At 38.2% G+C, this 21654-nt stretch overlaps 1 long non-coding RNA gene across 1 annotated transcript in view; it reads left to right on the top strand.

Moving 5' to 3' along the window:
- LOC133240124 (uncharacterized) overlaps window positions 1–21654 on the top strand; it is a 98347-nt gene that overhangs the window by 70850 nt on the left and 5843 nt on the right. Inside the window, exon 3 of the long non-coding RNA XR_009734118.1 lies at window positions 19375–19463. This is a non-coding gene — a long non-coding RNA (uncharacterized LOC133240124). The remainder of the gene's footprint in view (window positions 1–19374; window positions 19464–21654) is intronic.

Here is a 21654-nt window from a genome sequence, read left to right as displayed (position 1 = left end):
TACCTTTGTATACCAATGTTTATAACAGCATTATTCACAATGGTCAAAAGCAACTCAAGTGTCCATCAATAGATGTATGTTTACAAAACGTTCCATATACATACAATGGAGTATTATTTAGTCTTAAAAAGGAAGGGAATTCTTGATTTTACTGCAACATGAAGAACCATGAAAACATTATGCTAAGTGAAAGAAACCCAACATCAAAACACAAATGCCACATGATTCTGCACATATGAGTTACTTAGGGTGGCTACAAGACAGAAAATAGACTCATGTTTTCTAGGCTTGGAATGAGAGGGAGTTGGGTAGCTAATGTTCAATGGTCAGAGTTTCAGTTCAGGATGATGAAAAAATCTTGGAGATGGAGCTGTTTGCATAATAATGTGAATGTGTTTAATCCTACTGGATTGTATGTGTAAAAAAGGTTAAGATGCAAAATATTATGTATTGTTTACCATAAAAAAAATCTAAAAGAGGAAAAAAGGAATGTGCTGTGGAGAAGGAGGAGGATGAGCAGAGAGGCGCTCACTGCAGGGAGGGCAGAAGGAAGACCCAGCACCTCCACAGTGAGTGCTGGGCCTGGGATGTCTCTTCAGAACTGACTCATCTTGAGGACAAGGTAGGGAGCTTTATACCAACTACACCTAAGAGGTGCAGGTAGAGGCTGCATCCAGAAGATGAAGCATGTCTCCTGTGGCTACTCCATTCTTCAAGACTCCAGTGCATGGATTTAAGTGCTCATCATCTGCCACCAGCACTCCTGGCAGCTGAGGAGGGAGCCTCAGGCCTCTAGGAGGGATTTGGCCAACAAACCACACCACTTATTACCATCCGCACATTGGGTCCCTGACTTAACCCTCCACCCTAACAGGGGCATCGCTCCTTCACTTACTGGTAACTTTTCCCAGCACTATGAGAGCTACCCTAGATGGTGATTCATAAAAGGCGAGTGATTCCCTGCCACTAACCTGTTTCACATACAATCTGAGATTTCTGCCCATCTTAACCCAGCACCCTCAGAACCCCATTCATTCCATACACCCTCCAGCTCCTTTTGTTACATGTTGAATAAATCCTATAGCTCCATCAGTTCTAAAACATATTACTTCCTAGCATGACTGATGCGACTTAGCAGCAGCAGTAGCATGAATTCATAACATTTGTATAATAATAATTCTGATGACTTTTTAACCCATTTCTTATTTCTCTTTCTGAACAACACTCCTGATTACCCAATTAACCTCCACTCACTGAAGACTGCATCCTCTGTTGGTAAGAAAACAAGAGCAACATTTTTTTTTTTTTTACTTTCACCATGGAGTTGCAAAGAGTCAGACACAACTGAGTGACTTTTACTTCAGATGTTTTACCCTACAAATATTGTTCTTATATGGGCTTCCCAGGTGTTCAGCAGTGTAAAGAATCTGCCTGCAATGCAGGAGATACAGGAGATGCAGATTCAATCCCTGGCTGGGGAAGATCCCCTGGAGGAGGAAATGGCAATGCATTCCAGTATTCTTGCCTGGGAAAGCCCATGGACTGAGAGGCCTGGTGGTCTGTAATCCATGGGGTGGCAAAGAGTCGGACAGAACTGAGTGACTAAGCACACACATTGTCCAAATAACTGTGAAGAAAATTTTATCTCAACTTCACAGAATAAGAACCTGAGACTCAGAGAAATTAACTGACTTGAAAAGGATAAATAGCTAATAAGTAGTAGAGGAATAATCTGACTGCAAAATCATTACCAATTACTTTCTTATTAGTAATAATAAAGAAATATATTTATCGAGCATCTATTATGTTATATACAATGTGAAAGCCACTCATGTTTTAAATTTAACATGTAGAGCCACCATAGAGGAAATAAGGATAAATAATATCATAAATAATATTATTCCAATGTTTATAGCTGGGAACATGAACCTCAAACAGGCAAAATCCTTAACAAGTTCACTCCATCTACCATTTTTATCCCAAGATGCTCTGTTTTATGGACGTGCCATATGAATCCCTTAGAAACGTAGGTGTGTTCAAAAGCATCAAAGAAAGAAAAAAAAAAAAAGCATCAAAGAACTTATATCTGTCTATATGTATATATATACATATATATATATACAGATACATATATATGTATGGAATTGTTTGGGCTTCCCTGGTGGCTCACATGATAAAAAAAACCTGCCTAGGATGCAGGGAACTTGGGTTCAGTCCCTGGGTCAAGAAGATCACCTGGGAAGGGAATGGCTAACCCCTCCAATATTCTTCCCTGGTGAATTCCATGCAGAGGAGCCTGGCAGGCTACAGTCCATGGGATTACAGAGAGTTGGACACAATTGGAACAACTAACACACACACACACACACACACACAGAACTACTCAGTTATAAAGCATTCCTTTTATGGATGTATAGCCCCAATTTCATTGAAAGTATTTTGGCTTAGAAAAAAGATCACAGAATAACTATCTGGCAAATTTAAACGGCTTTTTCTCCACCACAAAATAGTTGATTTGTGTCACCTCCTCTTTAGTATGAAATATAAAGTACACAAAACAGTATGTGCTTAGAAATTAATATATAGAATATTCTATGCTAGTTTTATGCTACTCAGAAAAAATCTCCATCTCCTTTATAGGGTATCCTAAATGCATTATTTTTCTCCCTCACAGATAAAATGGAAGTTTACTACGATTTTAATTAGGCTTGAATGATTTAAATTGGCAAGGACAAATCACTTCATTACGGCTAGGACTAAAAACGTCATTGAGTTATCTGTAGTTAATGTGTGTGCTACTCACTCAGTCATGGCTGACTCTGCGACCCCATGAACTGTAGCCAACCAGGCTCCTCTGTCCATGGTATTCTCTAGGCAAGATTCCTGGAGTTGGCTGCCATTCCCTTCTCCAGGGGAATTTCCCAACCCAGGGACTGAAGCCAGGTCTCCAGCATTACAGACAGATGTTTCAAGGTCTGAACCACCAGGGCCAGGGTTGTTAGCAGTACAATCTAATGGATTAAGCTCTTCTCCTGAGGGTACCCAGAGGCGGGGGTGAACCACAGTGGTCACTGCCTTCCAGGGTTAATAGACAGTGTAAGAGCAGTGTGTGCATATGACCTACCTGTGCCTCTGGTTAAAATAAGTGTGATCCCCAATGTTATATTAACTTGCAAGTGGGAAAGCAAAACCCTAAACAATCACCAAAACTGAAATAAAATCTGAACACATTATAAAAAATAGTAGACATGCCAGAATACTGTTTCAGATAATAAATGACCAGTAGAAAATCTTGAGGAGGTCAGTTCAATGTGTGGTGCCAAAACCTTGATTAGAAAAACTTTCAAGCGATAAACTGGGCCCATGGGGAGGGAGGTATACTGTAAATGCACTCTTCGTTTAGAAATACATGAACTAGAGATTATGTTTCCTGTAACACAGGTTCAACTTCAGATGTGTTAATTTTATGAAATTCTTCCTAAAATGGACTTGATAACTCTTACCTGTATAATCATGCTTTATTTAGTCTATAAATATTCATTTGGAGATAACAAGTGGTAACTGCCACATATTGGATTTAGTCCTTTCAATCCTGTGCATAAAAGACCATGAATATTAGAAGTAAAAGGTGATAAAGCAGCATAATTACTGAAGTTTTTCAACAAGAGTGAACAACACTTGCAAAACTTCCCTATCTGAATCATTGTAACTCAAAGTTTTAATAAAACAAACTAAAACAACAAGAGTTCTAAACAGAATATATGACATCATGGAATTGATTACACAATTATAGAATCCGGGGAAATGAAACCATCTATTCACTGAACTGTTAATGTTTGGGGTTTTATTTTTTAATAATATGACGTTTTCTACATTTTAGCAGGGAAATCAATCAGAAGAGAAAGGAGTTGAACAGAATGAATTTTCTTTTACCAGGGAAGAATGAAGTTGAATATGACCATTGGTACAAAGTAGTAATCTTTATTAAATATGACTTTGTTCACTTTTCTGGTTTTACAATGCAAATATGCTGCTGCTGCTGCTAAGTTGCTTCAGTCGTGTCCGACTCTGTGCGACCCCATGGATGGCAGCCCACCAGGCTCCCCTGTCCCTGGGATTCTCCAGGCAAGAACACTGGAGTGGGTTGCCATTTCCTTCTCCAATGCATGAAAGTGAAAAGTGAAAATGAAGTCACTCGGTCGTGTCCGACTCTAGCGACCCCATGGACTGCAGCCTACCAGGCTCCTCCATCCATGGGATTTTCCAGGCAAAAGTACTGGAATGGGGGGTGCCATTGCCTTCTCCACTGCAAATATGAGACTTTTCCAAATCTTAGAGTTTTGTCTACCAAAAAAAAAAATTAAAGTAGTATTTAAAACAAGGATAATGTTTTCTCTACATTATTAATACAGATGTCTTTAGTTGCTAATTATATCAATCCTGAAAAAGAAATAAAGTGAATTATACTGCAATGGAAAATTAGTCTAAGCCATATAGTTGATTTTATAAAAAAAAAAATTATGACTGTGGCTAATTTTCCCAAGACAGGAAGGGCATGTGCAAGAAAACCCTGAGAAAAAGCAGGGAATGCAACCATGGGCTCAGGCGGAATTTGTATAGCTCCACCTAGCAACAGACACACTATTCTGACTTGATTGTTTCAGGATATAAGCCTATTATACTCAGCAAATGAAGACACTAACACTTCGCTGTATTGGTTGAAAAGATTAATGGTTCACAAAGAATAGGACCAACTGTACCAAATTAAATATATTAAACTCTGAAGGCTTTACATTCGACATGCCCTCCACTGTAAATGCACATACTATATACTTTAAATGTTCTTGGCAGCTCCCTGAATGATGCAGTGGTGTGTCAGCTTTGGAGATGCAGTTTAAATCTTTGCTATTCTGTAATAAAATATGGCAGGGTGTGTTTCTGCAACATTTCTAAGTATGCCTAGTGAAGGGCTTCCCTGGTGGCTCCGACAGTAAAAGAATCCACCTACAAGGCGGGAGACCTGAGCTCAATCCCTGGGTTGGGAAGATCTGGAGGAGGGCATGGCAACCCACTCTAGTATTCTTGCTGGAGAATCCCATGGACAGAGGCGCCTGGTGAGCTACAGGCCATGGGGTCGCTAAGTCAGATACAACTGAACGACTAAACACACAGCAATAGTGATGGGCAAATAGTGAAGCAGGATATATTTAGAAGTGCACACACACACAAATATATATATACACACACACACATTATACATACAGACACACTTATGAGGTCACTCCTGCCCTGACATACCTTAACAGACTCAGGAAGCAAAAATAGTTATGTAATATATATTTAAATTTTCACACACAGTTAATACAGTTTTAATCCATCTTAAAAGTCTTGATGACTTTTGTTTTTACTCCTTTCAATTCAAAGTTCCCTTTAGTTATTCATTTCTTTTTAAAAGAATTTGTCTCCTTTCATATGAAATAGATTCCATGGAATCATAAGTTATTTTATCTGCTTCCACTTCATTCTCCTCATATGTCAGCTACTGATATTCACACCAAATCTACAGATTTGAAGTAAGGATTAAATCATGTAATATTTTAAAGCATTTATTAAACACTATAATGTCTAACATAGAGGAGGAGTCCAAACATGTTATATAATAATGCTAATGATAATAATCAGTATCTCACACGTATATTGCATGATCATCTGGTATTTATTTTAAAAAACCTTAGAGAATTGAAAAACTTGTCTAGACTCTGGAAAATATACACTGCTTTGCCCACCACACTTCAGGTGCTCCCAATAAATCATTAGAACTAACCTCACTGCTTCCTCTCCTGTAAGACAAAATTCAGCACTGTGTTATATTTTCTCCACTAGAAATACATAATATCCCAAAAGGCTTTTCCTGCCTGCCTTGATGAATAACACAAAGCATGAGAAAACCAGGTTTCCTACTCACATGCAATCGAACCACACCTCCCATTATAGCTGTAGGCAGACTCTGTGCAGTTCCACATGTGTTAGAGAATTCTGCATCATTTTTAAATGCAAGACTGCATCTAGCCCCGTGCTTATATGCACATATATATATCAAAAGTCACATTTGTACATTATTCAATATGATGGCTTGCCTTGGTAAAACTTTGTGGTTGATATTTTCAGAGTCCTGAAAACTAGCTTAAAATGGGCTGTTTACAGGGGTTAGTGAAGTCATTCAGTCGTGTCCAACTCTTAGTGACCCCATGGAGTGTAGCCTACCAGGCTTCTCCATCCATTAGATTTTCCAGGCAAGAGTATTGGAGTGGGTTGCCATTTCTTTCTCCAGGGGATCTTCCCGACTCAGAGATCAAACCCAGGTCTTCCACACTATAGGCAGACGTTTTACTGCCTGAGCCACCAGGGAAGTCCTAATTTACAGAGGTTAGGAAGACAAACTGATTTGGTAAATCTGTAGACCTCAAACTTCTTGCAACTGCCAATTATAATGAAATAAAAAATGAAACAGGATGAAGACAATCCTGGACATCATTTAGTAGGAATTTGCTATCACCTTCCCAGATTGGCATCAGATCCTATCATGCATCAGATAACTTCCTAAACTTCCCCACACGTGCACCCCAATGTTCACAGCAGCACAATAGCCAGGACATGTAAGCAACCTAGATGTCCACTGACAGATGAATGGATAAAGCTGCGGTACACACACGCAAGGAATTACTACTCAGCCATGAAAAAGAATGAAATTAGGCCATTTTTAGAAATGTGGATGGACCTAGAGAATGTCATACAAAGTGAAATCAGAGAGAGAAAATCAAATATGATATATTAACACATATATGTGGAATCCAGGAAAAAATGGTACAGATGAACCTATGCACAAAGCATAGAGAACAGATACAGAGAATGGACATGTGTACAGAGGAGGGGAAGGGGAGGGTGGGATGAATTGGGAGGGTAACACTGACGTATATACACTGTTGCTGCTGCTAAGTCGCTTCAGTCGTGTCCGACTCTTAGTGACCCCATGGATTGTAGCCCACCAGGCTCCTCCCTCCATGGGATTTTCCACATATATACACTACCATGTATAAAATAGCTAGCTACCATGTATAAGATAGCTAGCTGCTGTATAACAGAGGGAGTTTAGCATGGTGTGCTGTGATGACCTCAAGGGTTTGATTTTATTTGAAAATGCAAACTATTTAAAAATGTGACTCAGGTCATTAAAGAATTAATGTGTGTGTGTGTGTGTGTGTGTGTGTGCATACACATATTGAGAATACCAAGCAGAAGCAGATTTTTAAGCCACTAAATCAAAGCTTTAATACCTATCCTAATATCCCAAAGGCTGAATACCAGGATTCAACTTTTTATATTTTTATATCATCTCTCTTCCTGCCCCTCTACATAAACAGAATCAAAACACTGTTGATTATAGAATCCTTATGTTGCACTTTCTCAAGGATGTTGATAAGAGTCTGGGGGGGAAAAGTAATTACTGAGAAGTCATGGCTTGAACCATCACTAGCTTGCCTTTTTTTGTTGTCTTTTTTTTTTTTTTTTGGAGTAGAATTGTTTCACAAAGTTCTCAGTGTGTGGAATATGTAGAAAAACTAAAGTTTTTGTTTTCCACCCAATTCACAGTACTTTAAATTCTCAATAATCATTAATAATAGCTGATGAATTTCAAAGGGGTAGATTTAAAAGTGAGAAAAAATAAAAAGCCAGAATATGGATGGCAAATACTTCTTCAAAAGACTTTGAAATGTCCTTCCTGACTCTGGACAATTATTTATAAAGTAATCTGTTTCATATCAGTTAATTATTACAAAACACCGAAAATTATTCCAAATGACTGAAAATTGAAGAAATTCTCTATGCTGGTGACCTTCTAAATATACATCTCTCAAGACAAAATTATTTCAGCATTTTCCAAATAACCATTTCAGCTTGAAATCTAATATTTACCTCCCTTGCCTATATCAGATCAGATCAGTCGCTCAGTCGTGTCTGACTCTTTGCGACCCCATGAATCGCAGCACGCCAGGCCTCCCTGTCCATCACCAACTCCCGGAGTTCACTCAGACTCACGTCCATCGAGTCAGTGATGCCATCCAGCCATCTCATCCTCTGTCGTCCCCTTCTCCTCTTGCCCCCAATCCCTCCCAGCATCATAGTCTTTTCCAATGAGTCTTTGCGTGAGGTGGCCCAAAGTACTGGAGTTTCAGCTTTAGCATCATTCCTTCCAAAGAAATCCCAGGGCTGATCTCCTTGCAGTCCAAGGGGCTCTCAAGAGTCTTCTCCAACACCACAGTTCAAAAGCATCAATTCTTCGGCGCTCAGCCTTCTTCACAGTCCAACTCTCACACCCATACATGACCACAGGAAAAACCATAGCCTTGACTAGACGAACCTTTGTTGGCAAAGTAATGTCTCTGCTTTTGAATATGCTATCTAGGTTGGTCATAACTTTCCTTCCAAGCCTATATCAAGTAGGTTACTAATATTTTAACATTGTATACCTGTGGCGGATTCATTTCGATATTTGGCAAAACTAATACAATATTGTAAAGTTTAAAAATAAAATAAAATTTAAAAAATAAAATAAAACAAAACTAAAAAAAATAAATAAATAAAATAAAGAGATTGGGTTGTTTGCATTTAATGATTTTGTAAGATATGTTTTAATACTATTTTTGAATAATATGTTTTTGAAAAATGCTGTAGAACAGAACTGAATCATTTTGATAGGATTTTCTGTGAGAGAAGTCATTTCCCTTTCTAAGATGTAAGATGGTACTTTTACGATATTTATATTTTTTAAATTTATGACCAAGACAGCCATAATAAACTACATAAAGACATATAAAAGATATAGGTGCCTAGATATATAGATATGACTATTAATATGCATTATTTGTAAGTTTACTTTCTGAATCAGATTTTTAAAACATACTTAGAAATATTAGCTTTAAATATTCATAGTTTTACACATATTATGATACCTTTCTTGGAAAAATGTGAATTTCTCTTTATAAAGCTACTGGCATCATTAGAAATCTTGCCAAAAGAATCACCTCTTATCAAATTTGGCTTGCTGCTTCATAATTTCATGTCATCTAAGCAAGAACTGTTTACAGAAGATGCTCCATAGATATCTCACAAATACTGTCTCCAGCAAGACCAACACCCATGGCAGACAGAGCCTGAAGCTGTGTACAAAAGATCAGGCCCAGCTAGGCCACCCATGAAATCCAATGTTGTGATGCTGTATGAAAGTGAAAGTCATTCAGTCGTGTCCAGCTTTTTATGACTCCAAGGACTGTAGCCTGCCAGGCTCCTCTGTCCATGGGATTCTCCAGGCCAGAATACTGGAGTGGGTAGCCCTTCCCTTCTCCAGGGAATCTTCCCAGCCCAGGGATTGAACCCAGGTCTCCACATTGCAGAAGGATTCTTTACCAGCTGAGCCACCAAGGTGATGCTGTATATCCTAACTATAAGCTGACCTGACTTTAGACAAACCAAATATAGTGAAAAGTGCATTATGTAACCACCTGTAAGAGTATATTTGCATATAAACAATTGAAGGGAAATATTTAAGTTAGAACAAAATAATGATTATGAATTTGTGATTTAAGAATTAAACATTGAGTGGGAAACTGATATTTCTTTTTTTAATTTAAATTTATTATTTTAGTTGGAGGCTAATTACTTTACAATATTGTATTGGTTTTGCCATACATCAACATGAATCAGCATAAACTGATAAATTCTATTGCTAAATAACAAACCTCTCATTGCTGTGTTAGATATCAATTTCACTTTTGCTTCCCCCACAGGCAATCAGAAAGTTATGCATTATTACATCAGCTTAGTCATTTAAGATATTGTTGTCCTTTAGTCGTGCAGTCGTATCTGACTCTTTCGCAATCCCGTGGACCATAGCCTGACAGGCTCCTCTGTCCATGGGACTTCCCAGGCTAGAATACTGGAGTGGGTTTCCATTTCATCCTCCAGGTTATTTTCCTGACCGAGGAATTGACCCCGTGGCTTCTGCACTATAGGCAGATTCTTTACCACTGAGTCACCATGGAAGTCCATTCAAGATATTAGCAAACAACAATCAGGAGAGGAATATTAGTTATATATTTTGATTCATGAATTCATTAAGCTTTGAGCACAAAATCTGAATATATCTCATTCTACATTTAATAAGCTTGCCATCTAAATGTTGTATCAACACAACAGAGTCAGAGAGAAAAAAAAAGTTTTGACTATCTTCAAATATGTTATTGAAATTATGAGTGACTTTTAGTAAGCTGGTCATGTTTGAATGTTTTACCATTTAGAAAATCTTTCACAGGATACCATAAATACTTCTAAATGTATCTCAAAAACTAGATCGAATAAAATCTGAAAATACTTCTTTGAAAACTACTCTTTGGGAAAACTATAGCAATTCTCTCCCTCAAGTAGAAGAGATCAATTATACTGACATTCAGATCCATGGAGGAGTCAACCCTGAGGTCCCACAATGACCAGTTCTCTCAGAGGAGGTCAGAGTGTCTTGGGGTTGATAACATTTCATCTTCCAGTAAAACAAAAAACAAATCCTCTCTACGAGAGAGTATCTCCAATTAAACCCTGGTTCATGCAAATTAAAATCCAGGAGGATTTTTTATCCAGCAAAGCAATTATTCAAGGCTGAAAAAACAAACAAATGTGCTTTCAAATGTACAAAATTGATTTTTTTTTATCACCACAAACACAGTCGTACTGAAGGAGCCCCCTAAAATCCTACCTTCAGAGAGAAGGAAATCAATCTGAAAATAAGGGCTGTAATGCAAGAAGGAAAGGTAAACAAACAAACAAAAAAAAAGCTGTTGAACCTACAGGAAAATCCAAAATATTGTCCCTGTATCATAATCATATTTTATGGAATTAAGAAAAAACAAAATTGAAATACATGATCACAAGAGCCCACTCGCGGGTATTGTCTCCAAGTGCTTAATGCAAAATAGGCAGCAGCAGTAAAATACTTCCAAGTAAAAACAATGGTCATTATAAGATGCATGCAGTGTGAGAAAAAAATGCCTATTTTTAAAAAATAAACTAATATAACTGTCCCTCAAGCCATGTGAAGATTTATCAGACCTATTTTTGCAGTTTCACATTCTCAAGAATAATGTAGGAAGAAAAGATTTTCCTCTTGCTTCAGTTACTCAAGTTATTCAAGGCTTATGTCCCATCCTCCTAGCAATCCTCACTCTCCCTGCAGACTCTGGGGTGGATGTTTTCTTGTGATGCCCTTTTCCATCTTTATGAATTACTTTTCTCAGCAAAGAAGATCAGAGGTCCTACAAACACAATGTCTCATTCCTGCTAGTTGTAGCCCCTGCAGTGAAGTATCAGCTTTATCTTCCAGATCAGCAGGATAAATATGAACAGAACAAGCTGTGTATTGTCTGAGCAATATCGCTAGATAGCTCAACATTGCCAAAAAATTTCTGTTCAAAATAGCTTTGGTGGATTTCTTTGTCTTATCACCAGTTACTTAATATTCTATGTCAAAATTGAAAATCACCACAAAAACCAAGTTAACAAGGACACTTTATGTATTTTTATATACATATATCAAGATGTATAAATAATCATTAGAAATCATAAAACAACCCCTCCTTTGTTTCATCTGCAGCATAATGTTAAAAATATAGATTTGTGTCCTCCTTGTTGTTTTAATTAAGGCCTCACATTGCCATTATTTGGGCAAAACAATATTGAAGATGTGAATAAACATCTAACCATCTCAGAGTTACTTGTACACCGTTTACATTTTTAGTTAGTAGGAACACTCAGGAGTAAAGTGGTACCAACAGGGTTTTACTTATTTTCCCAAATATTATGAAATTTGGGGTCATGAGCAAATATTATTTTAATTCTTCCAGTAATCAGAATTAGTAACTTAGAAGTTTTGACTCAGTTTCCAACTGACAATAAATATCCATCAACTAAGTCAATGTAGATCCTAACAAGGGGCAGGTTTTCGAAGTAGCTAAGCTTATCAGCAACTTAGAAAGGAGACTGAGAGAGATGCCCGTGGACAGAGTTGCTGCTGTGCTGTGAGTCCCAGCACTGTGCGGGAACTGTCCAATGGACAGTTTGGGAAGTGCTCTCTCCTCCTGAGCCCTAGAGACAGGTAACACTCCTGGACAACCCTGAAGTTGTCTGTGTCCATAGAGTTTGGAATGGGGAGCAGACTCTTGTCCTGATTCCCAAATAAGCAAGAGAAATGTGATGCTGAAATTCTTTGGTAGTGAACTGAGCCTTCACTGGAGAACTGGTCAAGGTAAGTGACAGGTGAGTCATTTCGGTCAAGGTAGACAAGAGAACCAGATACTCTGTCATGTGGGAGGAGGGGAGGCAGCCTGGAGTCTGTGTGACTTGTACTCAAGAGCATTGTTTGGGTTATAATGAAACTCAAGTAAAGAGTTTTCCATGGAGGAAAGCCCTGAAAAACTAGGGTCTTACAGGGAGTAATATGCAGCAGGAGGGTATCCACAACCTATGACAGAAGAGAGTCCAAGTGAAGGATCCCCAAAGACACCATTTTTCCCAAAATTACAAGCAGTTTAGTGAAAAATGCCATAGAGGTACAGCCCATCACTGGAGTTTATAAAGAGGCCAAAACTATGAGAATTTTACAAGATAATGAATTAATAGCTGGGTTACAAAATGGGAAATTAAAGCAGCTAAGGTCAGTAGGCCATCCTTCTGAACAGTTCGTTGGACCGTGAAATAAACAATTTTTTTAAGGGAAGCAAATATGGTCACCAGGCATCTGAAAGGATGTTATCAACACACCAACTGTCATCTCTTTGAGCACCCACTTCCTGCGAACTCTCTTTACTTTCTTGTCCTCAGAAGGGAGAGGGATAAATAGTGTAATTTTTTTTTCCCTTTGAAACAATAGGAAAGGATTAGGAAAATACATTCTCCAGTTACTCAGGAAGACAGATCACAGACTGGGAAAGTTCCCCAGTCCCTCTAAGGAAAGGTGAGACTAGACTAGTAACTAGTGAAAGTCAAGTGTAACCAGGCTTAGAGAACACCAGTTCATCTTAGAGAAGTGCTGACTTTAAGTCAATACTTAAAGCCCTTTGCCACACCCCCTCCCCACTCCCACTTGGTGGGTTTTGGGAGAAAAGTGAGCAGCAGAGAGAGAAATAGGTCACCACTCGTATTCCCAAGGAGCAGGTGACCTGCCTGAAGCCGGTGCCATATTCACAGTGAAGACCTGTGTATTATAAAGGACTAGGCATTTTAATTGCTGACTTCATACTGTATATAATCTAAAATCACCACGGACTCCCCCAAAGTGAACAGAAGAGTTACAGGAACCACCCAAACCTTCATGTAATGGCAAAAGAACACTTTTCCTCATTTAACAGCATTAAACAGATAACAGGGGCAAATAATTTGCAGGTATATTAAGAAAAAAAGTCTCACCAGTCACGTTCATTCAGTATCTGTATGCCATTGGCATCAATGATCATTTTTTTTTTTCTGCTCAATGAAGGACAAATTATATTTCAACCATTAGATCAATTTAGTCTATAAAGACAGTGAAGTGGGAAAGAAAACATTATCGGAGTCCTCTTTGTTCCGGCTGTCCTTCTTAGTATCACCATCTGGCAGTTATCCTGTGACAATTACTGTAGAAACAAGTGGCTCTTATCCCAGTCGTCATTGAGACACACAATAGACATTTAGAAGAAAGAGAAGCTCCAATCACACGCAACACAGATGTCAGAAATGTAAACTGGGTGGATGGAGTTTTCTTTCTCTTCTCTCAAAGTTGTACAAGGCAAACAACAGATTTCAATCATCCTTTCCATCGGAGGGCAGTGATTCATCTAAAGCAGGGTCTCTGTTTCTTCTCAGTAATGACATTCAGGGCCAGCCAACACTTTGTTTCATGGGGCTGTGTGTATCGGCGGCTTCACCAGTATCCCTGGCCTTCATCCGCTAGATGCTGGCACCTCTCCCCACTTATGACAACTAATAATATCGCAGACATCATTGAATGTCCCCCAGGCAATAAAATTGCTCTCCACCCACTCCCACTACCATGACAACTACAGGTTTACAATCAGCTGGCATACAAAAACGTTGGTTTGCAATGGAATGCTAACATACTTTATTTTTTTAACATACTTTAATTTTATTGAGTAGTTTTTAAAAATTCACAGTCTAATGACACAATGCAATATAAATTGTTAAATCTCATTTGGAAAGAGTTGATACACTAGAGGAGTGTTGAAAATTAGACGATTTTGTTTCTCTACAACCTACCATGCATATGTGTGTGTGCCTAATCACTCAGTTGTGTCTGACACTTTGCAACCTTTTGGAGTGTAGTCCACCAGGTAAGTGTCCTTGGGATTCTCCAGGCAAGAATACTGGGGTGGGTTGCCATGCTGTTCTCCAGGGGCTCTTCCCTTCACAGGGATGGAACCCATATCCTATGTCTCCTGCCTGGCAGGTAGATTGTTTACCCAATGAGCCACTGGGGGAAGCCCACCAGGACTTTCAAAGACAGACTATTTGCGGTACTATTAAAATGTCCTACAAAGTTTAGAAAACATAGAATCACTTTCATAAACAGCCATTTTATTGAAAATTAAAAAGACTGTATCTTAACTCTAAGACTCTAATATTAGTCACCTCAAGAGTAGCTAAAGTTGCTAATCCCAGCCTGAGTTGAGCAGGGTCAAAGCATCTATTATCTTCCCTAGATTACCTGAATGTCACTATCAAGGACACTCTTCCTGCTACAATGTATCTTGTTTCTATTATATGCAGCCATAAGAAAATACTCTCTTCTGATAATCTAATATTTTATTGCTTTATAAAACTGCTTGCTTATTAAATATTGAGGATCTCAGTCTTAGTATGAAGACCAAATGTCTTGAATATATTTTGAGTCAAACTAGGTAAGCATGGTCTAAATTTTCATGACTTTTTGACATTATTCAGACCATATTACAAATTTTCTGATGTACTAACCACAATTAAACATTTTTTAAATTCTAAAAAATAGCTTAGTCTGTAGATTTTATTAACTCTCTTGTAATAGAAATGGAATTGTCAGGGTCTCACCAAACTAGGTTTCTGTTCTTGAGAACATTTTTGTTTTGTTTACCCTAGGAATGATTACTCTAGAAATTAGAATGAAAATAGTTAAGAAAGAGAATCAAAAGAATATAGATCAAACATGTATACTATTATGATGCCAATCCACTTTTGATTAAGAGAGACAGTCACTATTACATTCTGATAGGTTATTTTATATTATATATTGATATTTATTTATATTTATATTATACAGTTTATTTATTTATTTATATATTGAAATTTATTTATATTTATGTTATACAGTTACATATTGGTAGATTGTTTTATAAAGAACTAACAAGAAATATTTTAAAGGATCCCGTTTTAATGGACAAATTATTTTAAACTAGGGAACAACACAGAATAGAATTTCTTTTCTTTTTAAAAACATATTTTCTTCTCTAAGCTCTATTTCCTCAATTGATATCAAGTGGAATCATATGTCAGGCCAGCAAGTGCTCCCAGCACAGCTAGTGTACACACCATCTACTTCTCCATCCTTAATTCCTAATGTGAGTGTGAATGAGTCTGAAATTGTGTGCAGGTGTGTGTGTACAATATAGGTTTCTTCTGCTTAAGATAGGAACACAATGGTGTAAAAACAAAGGCAAGATATGAAGTAATAATGGCCTTTAAGAAACTGATCTAGGGTATTCCATGAGCAGTGATATATCAAGAAGAGATCACATACAAAACTTTACATAAAATTATGGAATGCTCCAACTCTCTCTCTCTTCTCAAGGCTAGAAAACTGAGACCCTCTGGGTAAAAATGACATTAATAAGGTCCTGCTGAAAAGCAGTGCTTTTGCCAGGACTACAGAGAATCCACAATCATTTGCCTCCTCAGGAGACATTTCTTTCATCACACAGTTTGCTGCATATAATGCATTGAATGGAGAGGGAAAAACAAATGTATGTTACTTCAACAAAAACTTGAAAAATAAGCACTATAATAAGTGCTAAAGTGCAGGAGTGAATTTGGGGACATTAAAACATTCAAAGATTTATTTCTATGTCATAAACATCCCTCAGTGTGCTTATGAAGCCCTATATTTTAAACTCCTGGTAGCTACTCCAGTTGCTATGAACTTCGCCTACATAACCAACATTGCAAGCAAAGAAATGACTACACACACACACACACACACACACTAAAAGTTAACTGTATTTTTAGATGCTATGGGTGTGATACTTCAATGCATGATGGAGCACTGTGCAAATGAAAAGACAAGTCACTTAAGCAATAATGTAGCTAATGCGGTGGCCAAGAGTGAAATAAAAGAGGAAACAGTTGTGTGGAACACTGTCATGACAATGCAACAAAGGAACAATAGAATAAGCTAAATTTGCTCATTGTGCTCCTAGGAATAGTGTTACCAGACAAAGACATTGTTCAGGCTTCAGTGAGACAATTGCCACTCACCTCAGTGACAGGCTCCATGCTTATTTGTTAAATTTCCGATGAAATCTTTATAAACAAACACAAATTCTAATTAACCAAGTCATTTTACAAAGGGAAACCAAAAACACTTCTAGGCCGCATTTTTTTTCCCTTCAATACACACACACACACAAATCATTATATAGAGTCCATTTTTGTTTGGAAAGTGAAAATGTTAGTCACTCAGTCGTGTCTGACTCTTTGCGACCTCATGGACTGTAGCCTGCCAGGCTCCTCTATCCCTGGAATTCTCCCGGCAAAAATACTGGAGTGGGGATTGCCATTCCTTTCTCCAGGGGGTCTTCCCAAACAATGGATCAAAGTTGAGTCTCCCACATTGCAGGCAGATTTCTTACCATCTGAGCCACCAGGAAAAAATATTAATGCAATAGATTTGCAGTAATACTGTAACTGACATAATGTAATGAGAAAATGAGCCATGGCCTTTTTCTTTAGTCAAAATAATGTGTGTTATTATTTGGGGCTTACTGGTACTATCTTCAAAAACACTTAGTCTTTAGGACATGCTAGATCAGGAACCAGAGGGTTTTAGAGACTGGAAGTTAAACTGGCAATCAGTCATACAGCATTTCACCATAACATCACTGGTTAACTATGCCTGTTCACATTCAACAAAATGTGCATCGAATTACAATGCATATTTAACAACCCAAGGACCCCGTGGCCTGAACCGATTTGGTAAATGTAAATAAGGAACAGTCATGAGTCCAGTGTGTCTGCAGTGGAATCAACAAGGGAAAGGGAAATAGAAGAGGAAATCAAAGAGAACAGGAGGTGGAAAGGGAAAATTTGTATCAGCAGATCATTCAAAGTCACAGGCCATTGTGAAGATCTGGGTCATATTCTGCATGCCAAAAGAGGCCATTGGAAGATGTGAAGGACAGGAATAGCAGCATATGATGTTTCTACAAAGGAATCTCTACAGGCTCAGGTGTAAAATATATAGAAAATGGCTTGCAACTGTGAATCAGATGAGCCGAGGGTTTGCAATAGGCCATATGAGAGATGATCATGACTTGAGCTATTGGAAGGCCTAGCAGGAGACTGGATACATTTTGAAGACAGATAAGAAGCTAATATACTAGGAGTCAGATAGCTTGAGAGTTTGGTTGAAACTCATTCTCCAGGAACCTCCTGATACTGGGAAAGGTGAAGGCAAAAGGAGAAGGGGGCAGCAGAGGATGAGATGGTTAGATAGCATCACCAACTCAATGGACATAAATCTGAGCAAACTCCATGAGACAGTGCAGAACAGAGGAGCCTGGCATGCTGCAGTCCACGGGGTCGCAAAGAGTCAGACACTACTTAGTGACTAAACAACGATTCTCTAGCAAGTTTCAGAGCTGAAACTAAACTTACTTCTCTCTGCCCTCAAGAGCATGTTCTTCCCATGATTCAGTGATTTCAACTCAGAATGATCATCATCATGCATAGCAGTATCGACAAAATACAGATTCCTAATTTCAAACAGAGCCTTGCTCCAGTGCTACAGAAGTGGACCATCTTGGAAAGGGGACTGGAAAATTATTATGTCAGATTTTCAACAAGGTTTGTAAACCACCTCATATACTGTGCAGTGATCAGTATGATGGATATGGATATAGGATACAGCCCCAGCACCATGAAAAATGACTCTATTTTTGACGTGTGAAGACAACACCTGAGTCAGAGTATTTCACAAAAGAAAAACGTAATCAGAGCTTGAAGCACAAACTGTAGTTACTGAACAAAGAATAGATTCAAAGAAATAGACTTCAACCAGAAATCTCAGGAGGAAAAATCTTTTAAATTCTTCTGAGTCCGGGAAAGAGAATAGAAGAATGGAGATATTGTTACCATCTTTCTAAATTCCATATATATGCATTAGTACACTGTATTGGTGTTTTTCTTTCTGGCTTACTTCACTCTGTATAATAGGTTCCAGTTTCATCCATCTCATTAGAACTGATTCAAATGTATTATTTTTAATGGCTGAGTAATACTCCATTGTGTATATGTACCACAGCTTTCTTATCCATTCATCTGCTGATGGGCATCTAGGTTGCTTCCATGTCCTGGCTATTATAAACAGTGTACGAGACAGCAAAAGAGACACTGATGTATCGATCAGTCTTATGGACTCTGTGGGATAGGGAGAGGGTTGGGAGATTTGAGAGAATGGCATTGAAACATGTATAATATCATGTATGAAACGGGTCGCCAGTCCAGGTTGGATGCACGATACTGAATGCTTGGGGCTGGTGCACTGGGATGACCCAGAGGGAGGGTATGGGGAGGGAGGAGGGAGGAGGGTTCAGGATGGGGAACACAGGTATACCTGTGGCGGATTCATTTCTATATTTGGCAAAACTAATACAATATTGTAAAGTTTAAAAATAAAATAAAATTTAAAAAAAAAAGAAGAATGGAGATAAGTAACGACACTTTTTTTTTAAAAGACCAGTATCAAATCAAGTTTAAGTCAGTTGATCTCTACTTTCTCTGTAAAATAGAAGATGAGTTTAGCTGTTGAAGTAGCAGGTGATGATGTATATTGGGGCAAGAGGCTTGGGGAAACAAAATTTTTTGGATCATGGCAGAAGAGAATGAGGAAATGACCTGGAATGAAGGGCACCCAGGGTGAAATTTCAGAGAACACACCATAGTATAGAATATGCTGAATAAATTACAAATTTATCTGCTTGACTGTGGGATTTTGCCTCATTTTGACTGTGGGATTTTTCTTTACAGCCTGGCATGTGAAGGAAGACACAATATTGAAAACTGACCCAAATCTGAAGATTTCTGGGCTTTGCAGGTGAATACCACAAATTTTACAGGTAAGAACACATGTTTGGTTTAGGGGCTGTGAGAGCTTAAGTGATTCATTTAACTTTGTGAACCCCAACTTCACTGCACAATTGAGATAAATCTTAACTCACTGTGCTGTGGGGATTAAGTTAGATATGCTAAATTGATCACTGTATGATAAATGGTAAACAGTCTAAAACTGATAATCATGATTGCTACTGCCATTGCTATGAAAGTGTATTCTTAAGTGGAATACATATAAATGATCAGTATAGAGAAGGCCAAAAATTAGGATAGGATTTTGGAATGTCCGTGGGCAGAACCTTGAAACATCAAAAATAATGGGAAGAGGCTGCATGAACAAATGGAAAACTGACGTGAAGAAAGTGAAACTATTTTTACGTCTTTCCAATTTGTTGGGACCACTGTGCAGCCATAATCCTGCCGTCCCAATAGTGCAATGTGTTTGCTCTAACTTCTGGCTTTGATTCATCCATGGTTTCCCTTGATTTACTTTTTATATCAACACAGTGATTTATCTAAGTCTTTGGGTTTTAACTCCCAAGGGTGAATGAGAAGGCAGGAAGGGATGTTAATACATTCGGTTTTTTGTTCCTTTTTGCTTGTCACTGCAAGACGGCAAGTTTCCCCCCGACCTCCTGTTCACCCAGATCCATTTCCAGTATGGCCCCTAGCCCCATAATCCATCGAAAATGCTCCTCTAAAGTCACACACACTATGATATATAAAATAGATAACATAACTAATAAGGACCTACTTACTGTATAGCACAGGAAACTGCTCAGTACTCTGTAATGACGTCCATGGGAAAAGAATCTAAAAAAGAGTGGATATGTGGATATGTGTAACAGGTTCACTCTAATGTACACCTGAAACTTACAGCATTGTAAATTGACTATACTCCAATAAAATTTTTTTTTAGAGTTACAAGTGACAACCGTGTAGCCACACAGGATCTTTTCTACAACTCATGCTTCTGGACATTTCAACTGCTCCTTGAAAGCCTTACCCAGGCGTCTGTGATACCACTCTCTTCTGTCTTTTCTCTACCTGCACACTGCCCTGTCACATTCAGATATAACAAGTTCAACAGGCACTAAGGGATCATCCGGCAAATCACATCTAAATTTGGACTCCTTAAATGCTTATAAGAAATATGATTTCTTCCTACAGACACACATGGGTATGTCTATCCCTCTCAAGGTAGAGTTTGTCAAACTTACTTTTGTTCCTCTAATGTGACCTTCATATTTTAACATTTTTTCCAGGGTATGTGCAGACCTCTCTTTTCATGCACATTTTCTGCAGAGAGAGGCCGATCATCACCCAAGGAACCTTAAACCATTTATGCGCCAATCATCTTTAAATAACGAGTCTAAGTAGTCTGCTGTCAACTCTAGACTCAACAGTTCAAAGGGTGTTCACTGCCTCACAGGTGCCTCAAATTTAATGTTAAAAACAAGCAAACAAAAACAATTGAGCTTTTACATTGAATTTGTATTTTCCATTTTTTTAAATTTATGATTCTGTCTCCTCTTTTTCTATAAATCATGTTATATTAATTATAAATTAAATTACTATTAAACAACCAGACTATATCTTTACAACACAGACATAAGAATTTGCTGTAAGCCTTCAAATAGCTTCCCACTATACATCAGAGATGGATAAGGAAATGGCGACCCATTCCAGTGTTCTTGCCTGGAAAATCCCATGGATGGAGGAGCTTGGTAGGCTACAGTCCATGGAGTTGCGGAGAGTCGAACACAACTGAGTGACTTCACTCACTCAATCACTCATACATTAGAGAAAATCCAAACTCCACAATAGACCCTAAAAGGCCCTTAGTCCGGCCTGGGACATGTCTCATGAATCCCTTTCTATATCCGCAACATTTTTAGGAACGTGGACCTCCTTCCAGACACCTGAAGACATACAAGTTCCTCTGTCCACTTTAGGGAACACAGACCCTACTTGAACCTAGAACCCTCTTCTCTATTCTTGACTGATTTCTTCTCATGATCCTAGTCTCATATTAAATGTCACCTCTTCAGAGAATATACCATTAATATCAATCTGCTCCATTATTGTCCATCTCTTCACCTTGCTGTTTCCTACCTGGTATTTATCACACTTTTAATTATACGTAGTTCAGGTTTATGGTCTGTTTTTCTTCCCTCTACACACAGACACCATGGC

This window comes from Bos javanicus, chromosome 27, assembly GCF_032452875.1.
Source record: "Bos javanicus breed banteng chromosome 27, ARS-OSU_banteng_1.0, whole genome shotgun sequence".
NCBI classification, from domain to species: domain Eukaryota; kingdom Metazoa; phylum Chordata; class Mammalia; order Artiodactyla; family Bovidae; genus Bos; species Bos javanicus.
Note: the sequence above shows the minus strand (reverse complement) of the source record. Positions and strands in the feature narration are given on the sequence as shown.